General features: G+C 41.0%; 1 protein-coding gene and 1 long non-coding RNA gene across 2 annotated transcripts in view; one reads left to right on the top strand and one right to left on the bottom strand.

The window, feature by feature from the left end:
- Positions 1–17247, top strand: part of il1rapl2 (interleukin 1 receptor accessory protein-like 2) — a 364605-nt gene that overhangs the window by 127509 nt on the left and 219849 nt on the right. The window lies entirely within an intron of this gene.
- On the bottom strand, positions 12209–14051 carry LOC125008619. Its single transcript, XR_007112900.1, has 3 exons — positions 13629–14051; positions 12812–12954; positions 12209–12668 (listed from the first exon to the last, which is right to left on the bottom strand). It is a non-coding gene; the product is annotated as an uncharacterized LOC125008619 (long non-coding RNA).

Genomic DNA, 17247 nt, shown 5'->3' with positions numbered 1-17247 from the left:
ATGAATAATTATGCTAATTAAACATACCAAATAAATCTGTAATGAACATGTGACAACTATGACTAACATATTTATATTCACAGTTGTACAGTATATTCATTCTATTCAGGTCTATGAGGCTTGTGTTTCAATTGCTTGAATTTATATTACACCCAATTCTTCCAGTGTATTTTCTTGTTTTTTATGTGAGTCTTTGGAAGTGATGGACCTAGTTCAATATGCTGCCAAGTGGCCAACATTATTTTCTGTGCAAACCCTCTAGGACGGACTTGTAAAGGGAAGTTTAACACCCTAATATGTCTCAGGGGGTGACCAGTGCAATGGAGTCCAATAAATTCCATTGTTACTGTACACCTTCTCTTTTTTTTTAGCAGTCCTTCATATGGACATGCAAGAATTGACTGTTCTTAATATTGCAAGATCGCTGTAGGTAGAAGGAGCAGGTCTACTTTAAAGTGAATTCTTTCTAGAGTGTCTTCACTTGATATCATGTGGTATGAATGGTTCAGTCCCGAAGTGGATTATCAGTGCACAGTGAAAATGCAGCCTAATGGAATACATGGCCATAAGCGCCCCCCACCCACCCCTGAGAGGATGAAATAGAGTGCACAGCTAGAGAAACATCATGTGAAAACATCATCAGTGAGGTCGTTTCTCCCCGAGGTTCAATATTTTCTTTCTTCTGGCTTACGTTTGCAAAGTTTTCACTGCTCGACTGTAGAGTATCTAATGTTGGTTTTAAAAGGCAATAGCCAACACTTTTGATTTTATTTTGAATTCAGACATTTAAATTATGCAGTCGATACAAAAGCCAGTGTGTTTCTTCTTACGTGTCACTCCTTACCCCTGCTGAAGATGACGCTAGCAGCAGACATTAATACAACAATGTAGATATTGGAGATATCGTAGATGTTGTGAGACAACAAAGATTAGTTCACTGTAAGGTCTGTCAGTGATTCTTTCTAAAATTCATAATCATCCACATTCACATAAAGTTAATTACTGACTAGGTTGCAACTTATATGTCATGAGTCTAATTGCATTTGTCCCGTTTTTGTGTGTCTTTGTGTCATGCTGCATCCTTGCTGAGGATGGTTGCTGCCATCCTGGACTGTGATTGCTTTGGGGGGGGGGTGCCTGGTCTGGTCTAGGTGGGTGATACATGTCTAAGTAACATCCACATTAATGTTATTAACTTCACTTATTGGTAGTCTTAATGTTCTGGCTGATCAGTGTATATGCAGTACTGTGTAAATAAGACATCTTCATTTTTAAGTCTGTTAGGTTTTGCAGTGTAAATCACAGCTGATTCATTTTGTTTGTTGATCAAATGATACATTTCTTTTCTTTACATTTTTAAACATAGTGTCAGCAAATGCAGAAATCAATGTATAAAGAACAGAAGTAATTCTCATTCTCCTTCCTTTCTTTTCATGTGGGCCACACATTCCCACGAGGGTTTACATTCCCTTTTAAAACTAACCTTGCACTGATCTCCTCGCACGACAAAAAGACGTGTTAGCGAAGGCTCACTCTTCTCAAACACTTTCCACTTGGCAGGTGTTCGCCTGCTCTATATAATAATAATTAAAGGAAAATCCTGATGTGGCGCCGTGCCACGGAGGAGGAGGTGTACGTATGCCGCGCACATCTCATTCCGCATGATCTGCTCTAATCTACAGTACAAGGGAACAATCTTTGATCAGATGTGGAACAGTGAGTCGAATAATTTCCCATTGATTTCCTTTTCGGGCATCACCTCGCTGTGATCACAGGCTAACCTCTGCGCCGTTCAGCCTGTGATCTGAGTGAGTGACATATCACACGCAGGTGTAAAGCATAGCATTAGATAATTATGCAAATTTGTGCCTTTTATATATGAACCAATTAACCCACGTAGGCCAGGAAAAGAGAGGTGGGGGGAAATGGGAGATGAAAGAAGGGAAAGAAGTTCAGAGGAAAGGTAGGAGGGTGATGTGAAGATGACTAAGAGAAGGGGGAGAAGGTGAAGGGCATATGGAGGGAAAGAAGAGGAGGTGAGTTAAGGAGTGTTGGGTTAACGTGTGAAATGGAGAGAAAAGAAGCTACGAAGCGAGGAGAGAGACGGAGTGAGATGTCTAGAAAGATGGAGGGAATAAAAGAATATCGAGACGAAAAAGAGGAAGAAGGAGTGAGAAAAAGAGAGAACAGTAAAGGGTACATGCTTTCTGGTCTGCTGAGAGCACACGGCCTCTGTATTAGCTTTCCGTGAACCATCCTTGACACATAAGAAACATTTACAGATGACGACAGACGTCTTCAGTGTAGCACATTTGTCTGTGTCAAACCAATGAGTGAAATGCACTTGTGCGTCTCTTTGAGGTTGTGTATGTGCGAGAGAAAAACCCAAGAGAGGATGTGTTGGGTCTGAAAACAGGTCAACCTGCAGGTCAAACTGATCTCCATCTAGAGAACGATACAGTCCTGCGTCAGCGCTTTAACGCACACAAAGAAACACACCAACAACAAAGCACGAGTTAGACGTCACTGATGCTCAAAGAGATTCGCTGTTTTATAGTCGACATTCCTGTGTGTGCAATTCCACGTGGAGAGTATTTGTAATGGTTTCGGCATCACTGCGTATTCATTCAGGACTCTGCAGCCGTTAAAAGTATTGCAGTGAATCTTGGTACATTTACAGCCCTGAGAGGCCTGATGACTGTCCCAGACTCACCATGTAGAGCCACAAGAAACTGATGAGTTTGATTTATCTGAAATGAATGAATGAATGAATTCTCATGAATGAACTCGGATAACATTGGTGAGTCATTAATTTTCCATGCCCACTAATATAATTTGTCCAATACTTTCCAACATAATGACAATTTTATTATCTTTAATTGCCTCTTGTTTTTTTTTTTTGTCTAAAATTCTCTAAAATAACTTTCAGCCGTTCATTCAGCAGTCTCTCACTCACAATAAACTGTGTTTTAACCAGCACCGCAAGGCAATTAAATGCTGGCAAAACGTATAATTAATAATATAAAAAACCAAACACTGTTTTCTGTTTTGTTGGAATTGTCACAAACCACTGAGGACCTTATGCCTCGTTCCATTCAGTCTGAGCTGCACATGGTGGCTGGTAGATTGACCCTTTGCCGTGTGAGCGGGGAAACCGTGGGTTAGATGTTCAAGAGGGCGAATTAGGAAGTGCAGTATGAGTTATTACATAATAAAAATACGAATCAAAGAAAACAAATCACACAAACCTTCCAAGGTTGACCCTACAGCCGTGCTACAGCTGATAGAAAACAATTATGCTACTGCACTCCACAGGTCTGTTATCATAGCTGTTTATTACATTGTAGCTGCCACCATTCCTCCTGCATGCTGCTAGGTTTATAGGTGACGCATATGCTGTAATACTGATGACTGGTTTTAGATGTATGGATCTGTTATGTGGTTTTAATTTGGCTTTAATTGCATGATAACGTATTAGCCTGATTTTTAAGCACGTGGTTCCCCTCAGTATATTCTTGAAGTACAATAAACATGAGACGCCTTAGTAAAGTTACTGTGAACAGGATTATTGTTTCTTCCTTCTAAATTGCACTATTTATCCTTTTCCTTTAGCCGCCCTGCCCACACTCGCGTTATCTAACCGTGGTTGGAGCGCGGCAGAAGTGCATCTCTCCGTAGCTCCAGCCGATGAGGCCAATAGAAACTAGATGGCTGGTCTGAAATCCATCAAGGAGCATTTCAAAAGATTCCTACAAACAGCAGCATCAAAAAATCTCTCGCTGCCTGTCCTGTAAAATAAAAGTCACATACTCTCGTACAGTAGAAGTATTTGGACAGAGTCAGGATCTTGTGTGTTTTTGTGTGTGACGGAAAGCCGGTGCAAATCCCGAGGGAAGATAACGTCTCACTAAAAGATTGACACAATCGCTTGTCAAAATATATCTGTCTCTCTGTGTCAGTTTCGCTTCATCTCCCCAACACACCGACACACACGGCCCTGAAAACAAACACACACACTCGTGTGTGTATATATGGTATAAAGAGATACATGCCAAGACGTTTGGTCGCTTGGACAAGCGGGACACACGAGAACGAACGGACGTATGCAGCCATGGAGGCACAAAAAGAGACCTTCACGCTTACACTGAGACGCTTGCTTTGTCTCTGCTGCAGACACACACACACACACACCAAGTCTAGTGGGAGGCTGGTTGACTGGTAGGGATTGTGTCAGGATTGTCTTTGTCAATCAGCATCAAACTCCGCCCCCGAACCTCTGACCTCATCACCGACGTCGGGCTGTCAAACAACTCTGCTGAGACGGCAACTTTACCGAGGCGTGGACCGCGTGTGTGCGCGCGCGCGTGTGTGTGCGTGCATAAAAGATTTGAAATATGAAGAAAGATAAACACATACTTTAGACTCCATGCCTCTCTATCTCACACAGATATCTTGTCCTGCTGTGGCTGTGCAGCGCTGATGAAATCTTAAAGGACTTAAAGACTTTTTAGTTTTTTCCTCCTGGACTCTTATGTTTAATTTTTATGTTAAGAAAAATGCAGCCTCGCTTACTCTAAAGGTCTTTTAGGTCATTTATTTTGGAAAATTTAACTATTCAACAGTCTCTTATTGACGGTGAATCCTGTTTTAGTGGATAAACAGTTTAAAGCACTTGAATGCTGGAAAAACCTTGAATCAATGTTCAGAAAATCTCGCACATAAATCAGTTTCGTTGATTTGAATAGTCACAGGACAAAACCAGTATTATTTCTTCAGTTTAACTCCACATGGTGTCGGGTTAATTGACCCCTGGAGTGTGATCAGGGAAGGCCTGGGTTGAATATGCAAGAGTTTCCCATTAGAAAGTCACTGCGTTATGTCAAGGCCAACCAGCCCTGCTACAACTGATTCACAACAATTAGGCAACTGCACGCCACAGATTTTTATTTTTTAAATCAAAGCTTCAGAGTTATTTACATTCAATTACATTACAGTTCATATACTCTTTCCATATTTTATTAGGTTAATTGGTGATGGATATTCTGTGTGTCATTCAGTCTGAAACCAAAAACTGCCTAGAGACTCTTATTTATAGTCACTGCACAGTGATTGTGTGTTTGTTGGTGGACTTGTTCAGCACGTGTGCAGTTCAAGTAGAAGTCTGTGAAATCTGAATGATTTCTGTATATCTGTAAATTATTTCAAATACACCGATCAGCCACAACATTAAAACCACTGACAGGTGAAGTAAATAACTTCGACCTCCTTGTGTCAATACAATGTTCTGCTGGGAACTTCTTGACACTTCTTGATGGCAGCAAGTAACCTCCAATAGGATGCAGGAAAGCTGCACAAGGGAGGACAGCACAAGGTGTTGACCCTGCAAGATGATCCACAGATGCCCCTCCCATCAACCAATAGGACCCAAAGGCCCCCCACTAACAGCATTCTGTTGACACCACAGGACACCCTCTGAAAGGTCCATGTCCATTCTCTGATTTGGAGTGAGACCTAGACGGCGGCAATAGATGGATCAAGCTAAATTGGTTTAATACAACACGAAATGACTCTTTAATGAGATGTCAGTCTCTAAGTGACCTTAAAACTGACCCGATGATGTAGCTCCAACTGCTAACTCCAACACTGCCAACACTGTCTTGTTAATCAACGTTTGTTTTGACTGACCTGTCCATTAAAACACTGCTGTTCTCAAAAGTAAAATGTAGTGCTTTGGTATATGAATATCAGTAACATAATTACTCTCAGGCTATGGATTTTGGTAGCTTTTAAGGTGGATTTTAAGGTGTCTTCAGGGAGTCTGGAGGTGGGTCTTGCCTCCACCGCCCCTCATCTTCCCACATTGCTCTGAGCTTGCTTCACATATTAAATACGCAGATCACAGTGTCCTCTCTTCTCTGTTTGCTCTGAACAACCTAAGGCCACGGAGCAGTGTTTAAACCACCATCCGACCTATTTTTAGCAGTATAATGTTTTGAGATATGAATAGCTAATGGGTAGCCCGCTAATCCGTGTTCCTCCTCTATCTCTGGGTGGATGGCGGATGTTTAATGTTAGTGTGCTAGCATGCCATCTATTTTTGTTTGCGTGGTAGGAGGCAAGCTGCGTTTTAATGCTAGCATGAAACAGAAACACAAAACTGGGCCTGGTGTTGTGTTTTACCCCCCAGGCTAAACTCTGAGTCAGTGGGAGCCCTTTTTTCCTCTCTCTTCCAAACATCTTTGCATTTAATTCCATGATGCTCCGGCAGAATGTTGCTCTTAATGAGCATGTCAATTTCTTATTTAGCCTGACGAGGTCTGAACAATTGGAAAAAAACAACCCCTCATCTACGGTCATCTTACACCACTTCATTCATTCTGTTTTTATGCAGGTTAACTGAGCTACCTTATTTCATAATTCAGGGCTCCAAAGGCCAAATTATGAGTAACTACTTCAGCCTAGTTTCTAAAAGTATTACAACCCTGAAGGCTTTGTTACACTGGCAGTTTTATCCTGCTGCAGTCAGACTGTTCAGCGGCCAGCAGCAGAGGAGGGTGACAGCGTTGGGCTGCTCTGATTAACCAGTAATAAACTAGCTATCTACTCGGTGTCTCCCGTCCATGAATGAATGCATTCGGATGTGAGGCAGTGTGCTGAATTTGCAATCTATTGGCCTGCGAGGGCTTTCCTTCTGCACGTGGATACCTACATTTTGATGACGTGGCACCATAGCACACATTTAACTCATTATATTTCGTTTCAGCATGGTAGAAAGCATTTGCTGGGCGTTTTATGGATTAATCTGATCGAGTTAATGATAAACATTGGGTTAAATCTGACAGCAAGACTGATTTCCAGATGTAGACAATTCTTCATTGTAGGGGGCAAAAGTTACAAGGACAAAGCTCTTCTTGGTGTAAGTTTGACGTTACTGACCCATCTTTTCACTCTGCCTTGTAGCGTAGCCCTTAGCCAAAATCTCTTTGATTATTTGCTCATTTAGTTGTACTTCTACTCCTTAAACAAATCTTGGTTTACGCATGTTTATGCCTGACTTGTAGTATCCGGAGTGTCTGGTACTTACAGACTCATTTGAAGGGGAAAGGGTACATACAAAAGAGTGAGTAGGTTGTGAGTTCAGTGGTTGCCCAGGAGACATTTTTGGGACAGAGTCTGGGCTGATAGATACACTTTGTCTTGGAGCAGAAAACCTGGAAGACGAAGCATCGTGACCAAACTCTCATCACACGATTAGCTCTAAGAAAGTGTAATTTAGTAATCTAATTTTAAACATGCTATGAAAATCAATACAAATCTTAATATAGGCACTTTCTCACAATTCATCTTAATACCCACTGAATGTAATTAAGGTGATTGATGTGTATGGCCATGCATGTAATTGGGGGTCAAGGCTTTTGGAAAGTAAATCTAGATGGTGATCTTTTTTTTTTTTTTTTTTTTTAATCACCCACCGTTATTATTAGTAACTGACAGTACATAAGGAGGCCTGCAGTGAATACACCCACACATACAACCGGGGCAGTGGGAACCACAGTCTTCGTCCTTAAGTGTGCTGCGTTTTGCCTTTTGATATTCATCTCGAGTGGTGTTCCAAGATTCCCTCCTCATCACATTCTTACATACCAGTTTGTTGGCTATGTTGGAAAAAAGTTCACTTCAAAAAAAAAAAAGAAGAAAAAATCACAAAGTGTTTGAATGATGTTCAACAGATACAACATTTGTATTGAATGTCAATTTCCACAAAAAAAATAAACGAATCCCCTAAAACAGACTGATGTTTAGGCTTTAATTAGATTTTTTTTTGTGTTTGCTTGTATGTAGTTTGATTTCTCAACTGTTTTAAATGTAATTGTCCATCATTCAAACACATCCTTCCTGAGCCCTGATAGAGTCGATTTCATACATGCATCTATAAATCATTCCCGTGCTCTTTGCACCGGCTGCTTCCCTGCTTTACTGCCCTTTCTCTGCTGTATTCCTCTCTTCATTTCCTCTTGCTCATAGCCTCATACATGTGAACACATGCAGGCTTCCTCCTATAGCGTAAGCCCCGAGCCTGCCGCCCACTCATCCCAAAGTGTGTTTCCCAAATGACAGAGTTGAGTAAAACTGTCAAATCCCAGCGACACAGTGGTGTGGCGGATTGGTTGGTATAGAACTCAGGGGATTTACACACACACACACACAGCCTATCAGCTCAGAGTGCCGAGGTAAGCGGGTATTTGACAGTAGACCTTCAGGGAGATAGAAGAGCTTTTGCTGTCCAGTGGGAGGAAGGGATGGCAAGAGGGGGAAGAGGGGGGAGACAGGAAGGGAAGGAAATGGCAGAGAAGCAGAAAGAGATGAAGGTTGTACCGCAAGGAGAAGGAGAGTTGCAGTGACTCAGTGGATCGGTTACCCAATATTAGTCAAATTTTCATCATGCCCAGAGGCTGAATGTTCCACGGTATGGCTGCCCAAGTATGTCAAACTTAGTCGTATCATTGTCTTTCCTCTGTGCTCTGTCCCTCAGAAACTCAGGAACTGACGCGTTGACTAAGCGTCCTGAATCTTCGTCAACCGGGGTGCTGTTACGCGAACAAATTGTCGTCCACAAATCTTCAAGGTGCCTCGTGAATGGGTTTGAAGGCAAGCTCCGTAAAATGCGGAGCATATATTGTAAAATATATTGGAAAGATCAAATGTTGAATGAAAAAGAACGAGCACTGTGCTGCTGTTAGAGTCTTCACTCCATCGCCTCTATCTGTCACAATCACTACGTGCCCGTTGTAGTCCCTTGTGCAATTCATTACCGACGACAAGTGAAAATCCCATAAGAGTAAAAGAAATGAACACATTCAATGTTTCAAGGATGAAATGTAAATCTGCGCTCTTTGTATCCTTGAGGCAGGCAGTTAATACTGAAAGTTATGAAAACCACCTCTGGATACGTTCGTTGAGAAGACTTTATTCCGAAAAGTTGGAGGAAAAGTTTCCATCAAGAGCCCTTCGAGTTGCGAGTTAAATCACATACATTTATACGCTCTCTCCTATTTATTGGGTTCCACAAAACATAATGTAGATAGGAGCAACAGTGCTGTAAAATGGTTGTTTTAAAGATGAGTCTAAATCTCAAATGAACTCCTGGCAGACGTCAGAAGGGAGGTTAGGGTGTAAAAAAAAAAAAAAAATCTAAAAAGTTAAGAAATGAAACACAGCAGGACAAAAGACCTTTCAGCAACATGTAATATAAATGATAATATGTCTCAGGTCACGTCACTGGAAAGGTCATCTGTCCCCTCAAGGTATACTCTTAAGAAACTGCTGCTGCTTGAATAAAAAGGATAACCTTTGTTCTCGAATCTCAGCCACTTGACAACAAGCTAATCGGCAACATCCAATCATATTCTTGTTGAATAAATTGGACATAAATTGTCCATCTTCTTTGTAACGTGCAGCACAACATTGAAAATAATACATTTCTATTCCTGAACGTCATATTGGAAAAGTAACCCGGTGTCACAGCATTTTGCATAATAGTCCTGATGTTTTCAGCAACTGATTTGTGCATTCTTTCCGTTTTCCTGGTAATAATCTGACTAAACACAAAAGGAAAAAAAAAAAAAAATCACCCTAGTATAGATAAATGCAAGGACACACGTGACAGACTCAAAATTAAAACATAAAAAGATGACACCACAGGCAAAATGTTCAAATAATTTCATTTGTGGAGGAGCATATTGCAGAACATAAAATGTTCCAAACAGTTACGCCAGCATGCGTCCAATTACAAAGCTGATGTCGCACGGGCAACTGGGAGTTATTGTTTGTTTAAGTTTGGCATTAAAAGTTAAACTGCATTCCCATCAGAAGAGCTGTAGTCTGAGACTGAAAACCATCACAGACATATCATTTTGTGATCATGACTTTAATGATGGGAAAATGGTGACATCTTTTTTGCGACACTGATCGCTGACTGTGACACGAATGAGGTGGCAGTTACGGCCGTAACACGGACAAATTAATCAAATTTATTACAGTTATTGACGACTAAACAATGACAAACTGGCAAAATTTGTGTCCAATCCAATTAATCATTTCAATTATATTTTTTGTGAGTATAATATAATACACCGATCAGCCACAACATTAAAACCTCTGACAGGAGAAGTAAATACTATCAACCTTCCTGTGACAATTCAATTCATGTAGATGCTACTTGAACATGCACCACCCACCTAGACCACACCTGGTACCCCCACCCCCAGAGCAATGACACTCCTTCACTGCAGCAGCTATTCCGGCAGGATGCAGCCTGACACAGACACGCACATAAAAACGGCTTAGGAACAATTAATAAAAAACAAACTAATCAAGGAGCACAAAGCCCCCCCACTAACAACATTCTGTTACCAGACACCACAGGATGCTCTAAGAAGGCCCATGCCTATACTCTGATGACAACTGTTTTGGAAGCACAAGGTAGACCTACACAATATTAGAAAGGTGGTCATAATGTTCCGGTGGTGCGTATGCTCCTTACTGTACATGCTCCTTGTGAGTAAATAATAATAATTTATTGTTATTATTTTTAATAATAGCTTGTCTGCTTCTTGTAGCTTTAATCAACTCTGCTGGATGCAATCAGCATCAAAAGACAAACAGACACGTACATGGAGAGAGAGAACGTAGGATAAACCAGAGTGACTGAAAAACAATACACTGCTGCTTTGGTGTTATGATGAGAGCAGGACTGAAGGCGGTGGGGGGCATTCAAGGAGACGGTGAGTCATGGTTTCGCGTGTGCATGTGAACCGGCACATTTGTGCGTGCTTGTGTTACGCCTCCTCGGTGGCAGGCTACTGTCCTCCACCTGTGCCCTGAATATGAATGAAAAGCTGAACTGTCTGAGTTGTTGTTTTTTTTTGTTGTCGCTAATGATGCTGCTTGCTAGCTGGGTGAAACGGGAGCCGATGACTGGATGGTGAAATTCATCATCTGCTATTCCGATCGCACAAGCTATTTGAATTGGCAGCTGCCTTACGTTAAGTCACCAGCAGTTTCCTTATTTCCTTCAGGCAGATGTTCTCCACGCCAAATTCTCCTCGTTGGAAAAAAAGAAAAAGGGATTTTCAGAAAACAGTTTTGTCAACAAAACATATTTTATTTGAAGTTTCTTTGTGAAACTTCAATCAATTAATCAAACACACGGAAATTCTGTAACTTTGGGTAGATTTTTTAATTAGCTTTTATGTTTCAAAGGAGACTTTGATTCGTCCAAACATTTAATTGAAAGGTAGTAAATCATATCACGCATATCATCATGTTCAATGACTACGAGACACCTATCAAAAAGTGTAAAGTCAAGCTTTAAACTGAATAGTCAAGTTTTTATTCAAACAAGTGCCTTTTTTACACTTGAAAATTCTTTTTACATTCTGTGATTTGACCCTCGCTCCTACTTGTAGCTGGGGAAATCAGGAAGTGAAGTGGAAGCAGTGCCTTGAAAAAAAAAAAAAAGAAGAAGAACAAAGGAGTCCTCTGAATGGCAAGCTCAGCTTTAATGCCCTGCCAGACGGCTCTCCTGACAAGAACAATCCACCTGCATTCACTGTCGACCTCAACCGAGCCGCCACTGGAATATGACGAGTCTTAAACCACCTACACAGCTGATACAGAGAGTGCTCCTTCCTCTCACCACAACCAGACCAGGCCATGCAATAATAACAGACATATGCATAAAGCCAGCATATTACCTACTGAGTTGTAGGACGGAGCGTTTCAGGTGGTCATTCATCCCCACAGCCATCAGAATACAGGCTAACGGCTAACGGCTTCCGAGCAAGCTGGGGAACAATAGTCTGGATAGGCGGGGGAAGAAGAAGGAAGAGGGGGAAGAAGGGGGAAGAAGGAAAAAGAAGGAAAAAGAAGGAAAAGAGAGGAAATTTTGAAAAAATGGAAGGAGCCTGTAGTTATTAGTGTCTCTACTGTCCATCACAAGTAAAATCACACATATTCTGGTCTATTAATTTGAGAAATTTAACCAAATATGACACTTAACTGCAGAAAAGCATAGGAGGCTCTTGACCCAAAGGTCGCCGGTTCGATTCCACCGTTGGAACATGAGGCCTTTAACACAGACTACTACCAAGTGTTATCACATGTACCTAAATGTACTTTTATAGTCATTTTTATATTTCTGAATGAAGTATTGCAACAATGTTATCGTTTTCTATGAGTGAGTTTGCATTTTTGCAGTAAAAAATGAAGACAGTCACTGAAATGTAACAAATTTATTACAAATTTCACACACACACTCACAAACACGTGTGTTAAAGTTAAAAAACAAAATAGAACAGCAGCAAATTAAGACTTTTTTCTTTTAAAACTATTTACATTATATACATATTGACAAAGAATGTCACACCATGTTTTTTCCATGAGAAAAGTCGTGGTGGAAGAAGCGCTCAGGAGTGAGGACCTGATGGTATATGAGGGAGGACTCTGGTGGATCATACCACAGTTTCAGGTCTTTGAAAAGACGCTGGTCTTTCCACAGGGCTGCTGAAATGTCTTTAGCAGCTTTGTGGGCAGCCAGGCAGCATCTGAAACAGGTACGATCCCCACATTTTTAGGCAATGGCAAGGTGAGAGGAGCAGAGGGGGTTCCTGGGGAGACACAGGAGGAGGTGGCAGATAACACTTAATATAAAGAAAATAAAATACTTAAAATAATAAGTTTAATACATAGATATGATAACAATCTACTCAAGAGCAGCTCCTGTTTCAAGTGTAGTAGAATATGTTCTTACAGCTGTAGCAGTGGAGGCAGAATGGAAGAAGCTTGATACAGGAACAGGAGAAGGAGGAAGAGACACAGGAGAAACAGTGTGCGTCCAGGTGGTGACACTTTTCTTTTTGTGGGGCTTGTGATGGGGCTGGATACATCAGAGGTCTGAGGGAATGAAGGCACAGTTCACATTATATGATGACCGTAGATGGTAATGAATGAATGAATCTATCATTATTGGCACAGCAGTCAATAAAACCAAATACATTAAACATGGAATGAATGCATGAAAGTCCCACTATAGTTACTGCTATATGAAAACGATAACAGTGTACCAGTGTATTTATTAAATCAAAGTCTATCTATGTATCATTCTCTTTACTTTACATAAGTGAATGCTTCCCAGCCAAACTTAAGTTTGGCTTTAACATGGCACCATGAGAGCCACTAAACTGTGGCTTTGTAAACTGACAAAAAGAAAAAAATGACCTTAACTGGGGCTTTGTATATTTTTTATAGTTGAGTATATTAATAATCTCATCTCATCTCATCTTCTGTATCACTTAATCCTGCACTAGGGTCGTGGGGGTTGCTGGAGCATATCTCAGCTGGCATCGGGCGAGAGGTGGGGTACAACCTGGACAAGTCACTAGTCTATTGCAGGGCTAACGCAGAGACACACAACCATTCACACTCACACTCACACCGAGGGTCAATTTAGAGTCACCAATCAGCCTAACGAGAATGTCTTTAGAGGTGGGAGGAAACCGGAGTTATATTAATAATAATTCTAATAATAATAATGTAAATATCAGCACAAGTAAATCCTCATTACTTACTGATGCCAAGGTTCACCACTAGCTGAGGAGACATCCTTTGGTGGTTGTGGTGGTGGTGAATCTGCAGGTAGAGTCCTGGCTGTAGCGTCTCACCAGGTGAAGGCCCTGGCTGCTGTGCCACTGTACATGAGGTTCCTGGATGCACTGAGACAAGGAGCGAACTGGAAGGCTACAGGTTCACAGACAAGATAAAAACAATTTGTAATACAACAGAATTCAACACCAGCACGTCATAAGAGACTTCAGATACGTTCTTTACATGAAAACCACATTTACAGGTCTGTGCACCTCCTACAGTGACATCTGTCCCCTCATCTGCATTGGGCATTTTTCAATCTCTATGTTTGACAGCAAATAAGAAGGTGTTCCCTTTAAATATGTCATAGCTTTACATTTAATATGATACACATGTCACTCTGTCCAGGTTTACCTTCAGACATAGATCATGCCACGTCTTCTGCCGAGGTGCTGGTCTGTTTCCTGCCTCAGAAGCCAAACACCTGATCTCCTCCTCCTATCCCACGGCCCTATGTTTTTTTTGTTTGGACCCATCTGTTATTAACAGGAAAATGATATTTATACCAATACAGCTAATATACAGCTCATGACACAAATATGACCAATGTGCACACTTTTGTAACTTACTAATACACAGATATTTGTGCACATCGTAGGTTCTTACTTGCATACAGTCACACAAACAAACAGCTAATTATAAACTAACAGCAGTAGCCTACATATTATATATTTATGACAACAGAAGTGAATACTAGCTTATTATCTACTAGTAGCCTACCAGTAGCAGCGGTGCATGTTGAAGACAGTGGTTACAACAGAAGTGAGTGTAGACAGTGGACAGATTTACTGCCTAACGTTACTGTAGCTTATTATTAACTGGTAACAGTGCATATTCAAGACTTTTGTGACAACAGAAGTGAAAACTATACAGATTTCATTCATAATGTTATGCTAAAAGTACATAAGAACATACTCTCATACTCTGACGTCATACTGGCATACTGATAAGCAGCACGTTACAGTGATGGAGCGTTACTGTACGTTACCGGGAGTTACAGTAACGTACGTTGCTGTCGGAGCAAAACGGTCACGTTTGAACTACACATGCGATGCGACGTCACAGTCGATTCTTTTAATAGTTATTTCTCTCTTTAATATATCATTAATATCTGCCTAGCTACCCGCTAGTTTATTTAATACAACATTAAAAAGGAGCGTGTTTACGTTTTGCGATGAATGAAAAGTTAACACCGAGCAAGTTAGACAGCTGACGGAATACAATGATATTAGCCACATATTTACCTTTTGTAGTTACAGGCAGCTGAAGGTTGTACGTCTTTCCAATCATTCGAGGCGGTAAATTTGAAATGACAGTAGAGGTCTTCTGCGGCTGCGTGAAGGCCGGACGGTTGAATTTTGGAGATGCGCCGTCGTGATTGGCCGTCGGAAAGATGGAAATGTCGGACCGCGATTGGTCCGGCTCGCAATTTTGGACAATGGCCACGGTGATTGGCCGAGAGCAAAGATGGAGACGGCGGGCGGCGATTGGTCCGCCCCGGCAATTTTGGACAATGGCTACAGCGATTGGCCGACGCAAAGATGGAGAAAGATGGAGACGGAGCGACGTGATTGGAGGGGAAGATACAGACTCTCGCTCCCCCGCTACCGCTCGATTGCACTGTCGATTGCACTGTCTGTTCCGCTCGATTGCACTGTCTGTTCCGCTCGATTGCACTGTCTGTTGCGCATCTGCATACAAGACACTTTATAGATACTTTATAGACACTTTATTTAAGACTGAGACACTTTGGATCCTGACTGAGACACTTCAAAATGTACAAATGACTCATGTCTGTGATTGTAGATTGAACTGTATATTTTAAGAATATTTCTCTTATGTCTATGTCTGGTCACACATTTATGTTCTCTGTTGTCTTGAGACTCAAAACAATTTCCCTGTGGGGATCAATAAAGTGATCTTGAATCTTGAATTAATCCAGATAAGAAATATAACCCTTTACAGAACAGATTAAAAGTGTGATTAATTTGCGATTAATCGCACCTTAACCTTTGATTAATCGCGATTAAATATTATAATCAATTGTTAAGCATTTTGAAGCTCAGGATCTACTTGTCAGTTTAAGAAGGGAGAGTTAATTAAATTTTATTATCATCTCCACTCTTTTCAACCAGAATTTAACTGAAGTAGAAACATCTGCAGAGATCCTCTTGTTCTGTCATCTGTGCCATGGCTCTTTCCTCCACTCTCTCTCTCTCTCTCTTTCTGGTTGCCGTTTAACCTCCTAGCATTGGGTGACTTTTATCCCTGAAGACTTTATGGGTTCATAAACTCTGTCCCACCACATCAAACCCACATCCACACAAGCACACACACTGGCCTCAGCCACAAATCTCTCTGCCTTTATGGAGCTATCTATTGCTCTGTCCAATACCGAGACTCTACGTCTCTCATCTCTGTGAGGAATGGGTTAGAAGTTAACTTTCAGTGAGCAGAGGTGTGAGAGAGGTCAGTCAAATTGCCGCATTGTTACTTGCATTACTCTTGGAAAGTGTGGCCCTGCCGATGCTTCGTCACAGCAGGAGAGGAGCAGGGAAAGTAAGCAGAAAACAAACCTGATATTTTGTCTGAACAGCCAAAAGTTGCAGTTTATGTGCAACTACTGAAAGAATGACATTTACAGCGAGTTGTTGATTCAGCTTCTGTATTTGCTGCCATCTAAATGTCACTCCTACCATTTATCTTATCGTGGAATGTACTTGCTTTGCAGTTCTCAAAACGAGGATTGGTGTGATAAATGGAAATTTGGGCAAAACAATAACCTCCGGCCATTTATCAGCATCAGGCAAACCATCACAGACATAAGCACAAATAATTTATGCTTATAAATCCATATTTCTGTGCCTTGCATTGATTTTAACTTGATTCTTCAAAATTACCAAGCATATTTTCTCACTTGCTTAGCCATGCAGCCATCTGTGTTTATTTAATGTATATTAGACGAAGAAAGCAACTGTAACCACTGCAATGACTGTTCAACTGTGTAATTACCTCTTTAATAATAGGTATTACTATTGATGGCAGGGTTCAACAGTCTTAAACCAGATTTAAATTGACCTCAATTGAGATTCACCGAAACTTTTAATAAATTGGTGGTTGATGTGTAGACACCCACTATTGCTGGACACGAAAAAAGCCACCCAAGGTTTTAGCAATTTATTGTGAAGGAGCAACAAAGGCTCGGTTTGCATTAGTTTAGTTTTGACACGGTTGTAGTCGACTGTGCAACCACAGGCGCTCCTGTCAATGACATGAAAAGCACAAACCATGACACAGGATTACACGCATAAATCGTTTGCTGTGAATCTTTAAGGTAAGTCGTCTGAATCTTTCACTGAACCGTAGATATAATTACAGAATGTAGATGCTTTGAACCGCTGTCGTAGCTTCATAAACAGGACTCTTATTTTCATGATGGATTTACTGATTGCTTGAGCCAATTGAAGACAAGTTTCAAAACTAAAAACACAGGAGGGGTTAGAAGTAGAAAGAGATCACTTTACCAGACCTCTCAGTGACTCA

Source organism: Mugil cephalus, chromosome 5, assembly GCF_022458985.1.
Source record: "Mugil cephalus isolate CIBA_MC_2020 chromosome 5, CIBA_Mcephalus_1.1, whole genome shotgun sequence".
In the NCBI taxonomy this organism is placed as follows: Eukaryota; Metazoa; Chordata; class Actinopteri; order Mugiliformes; family Mugilidae; genus Mugil; species Mugil cephalus.
This window is presented reverse-complemented; position numbering and strand designations above follow the sequence as displayed.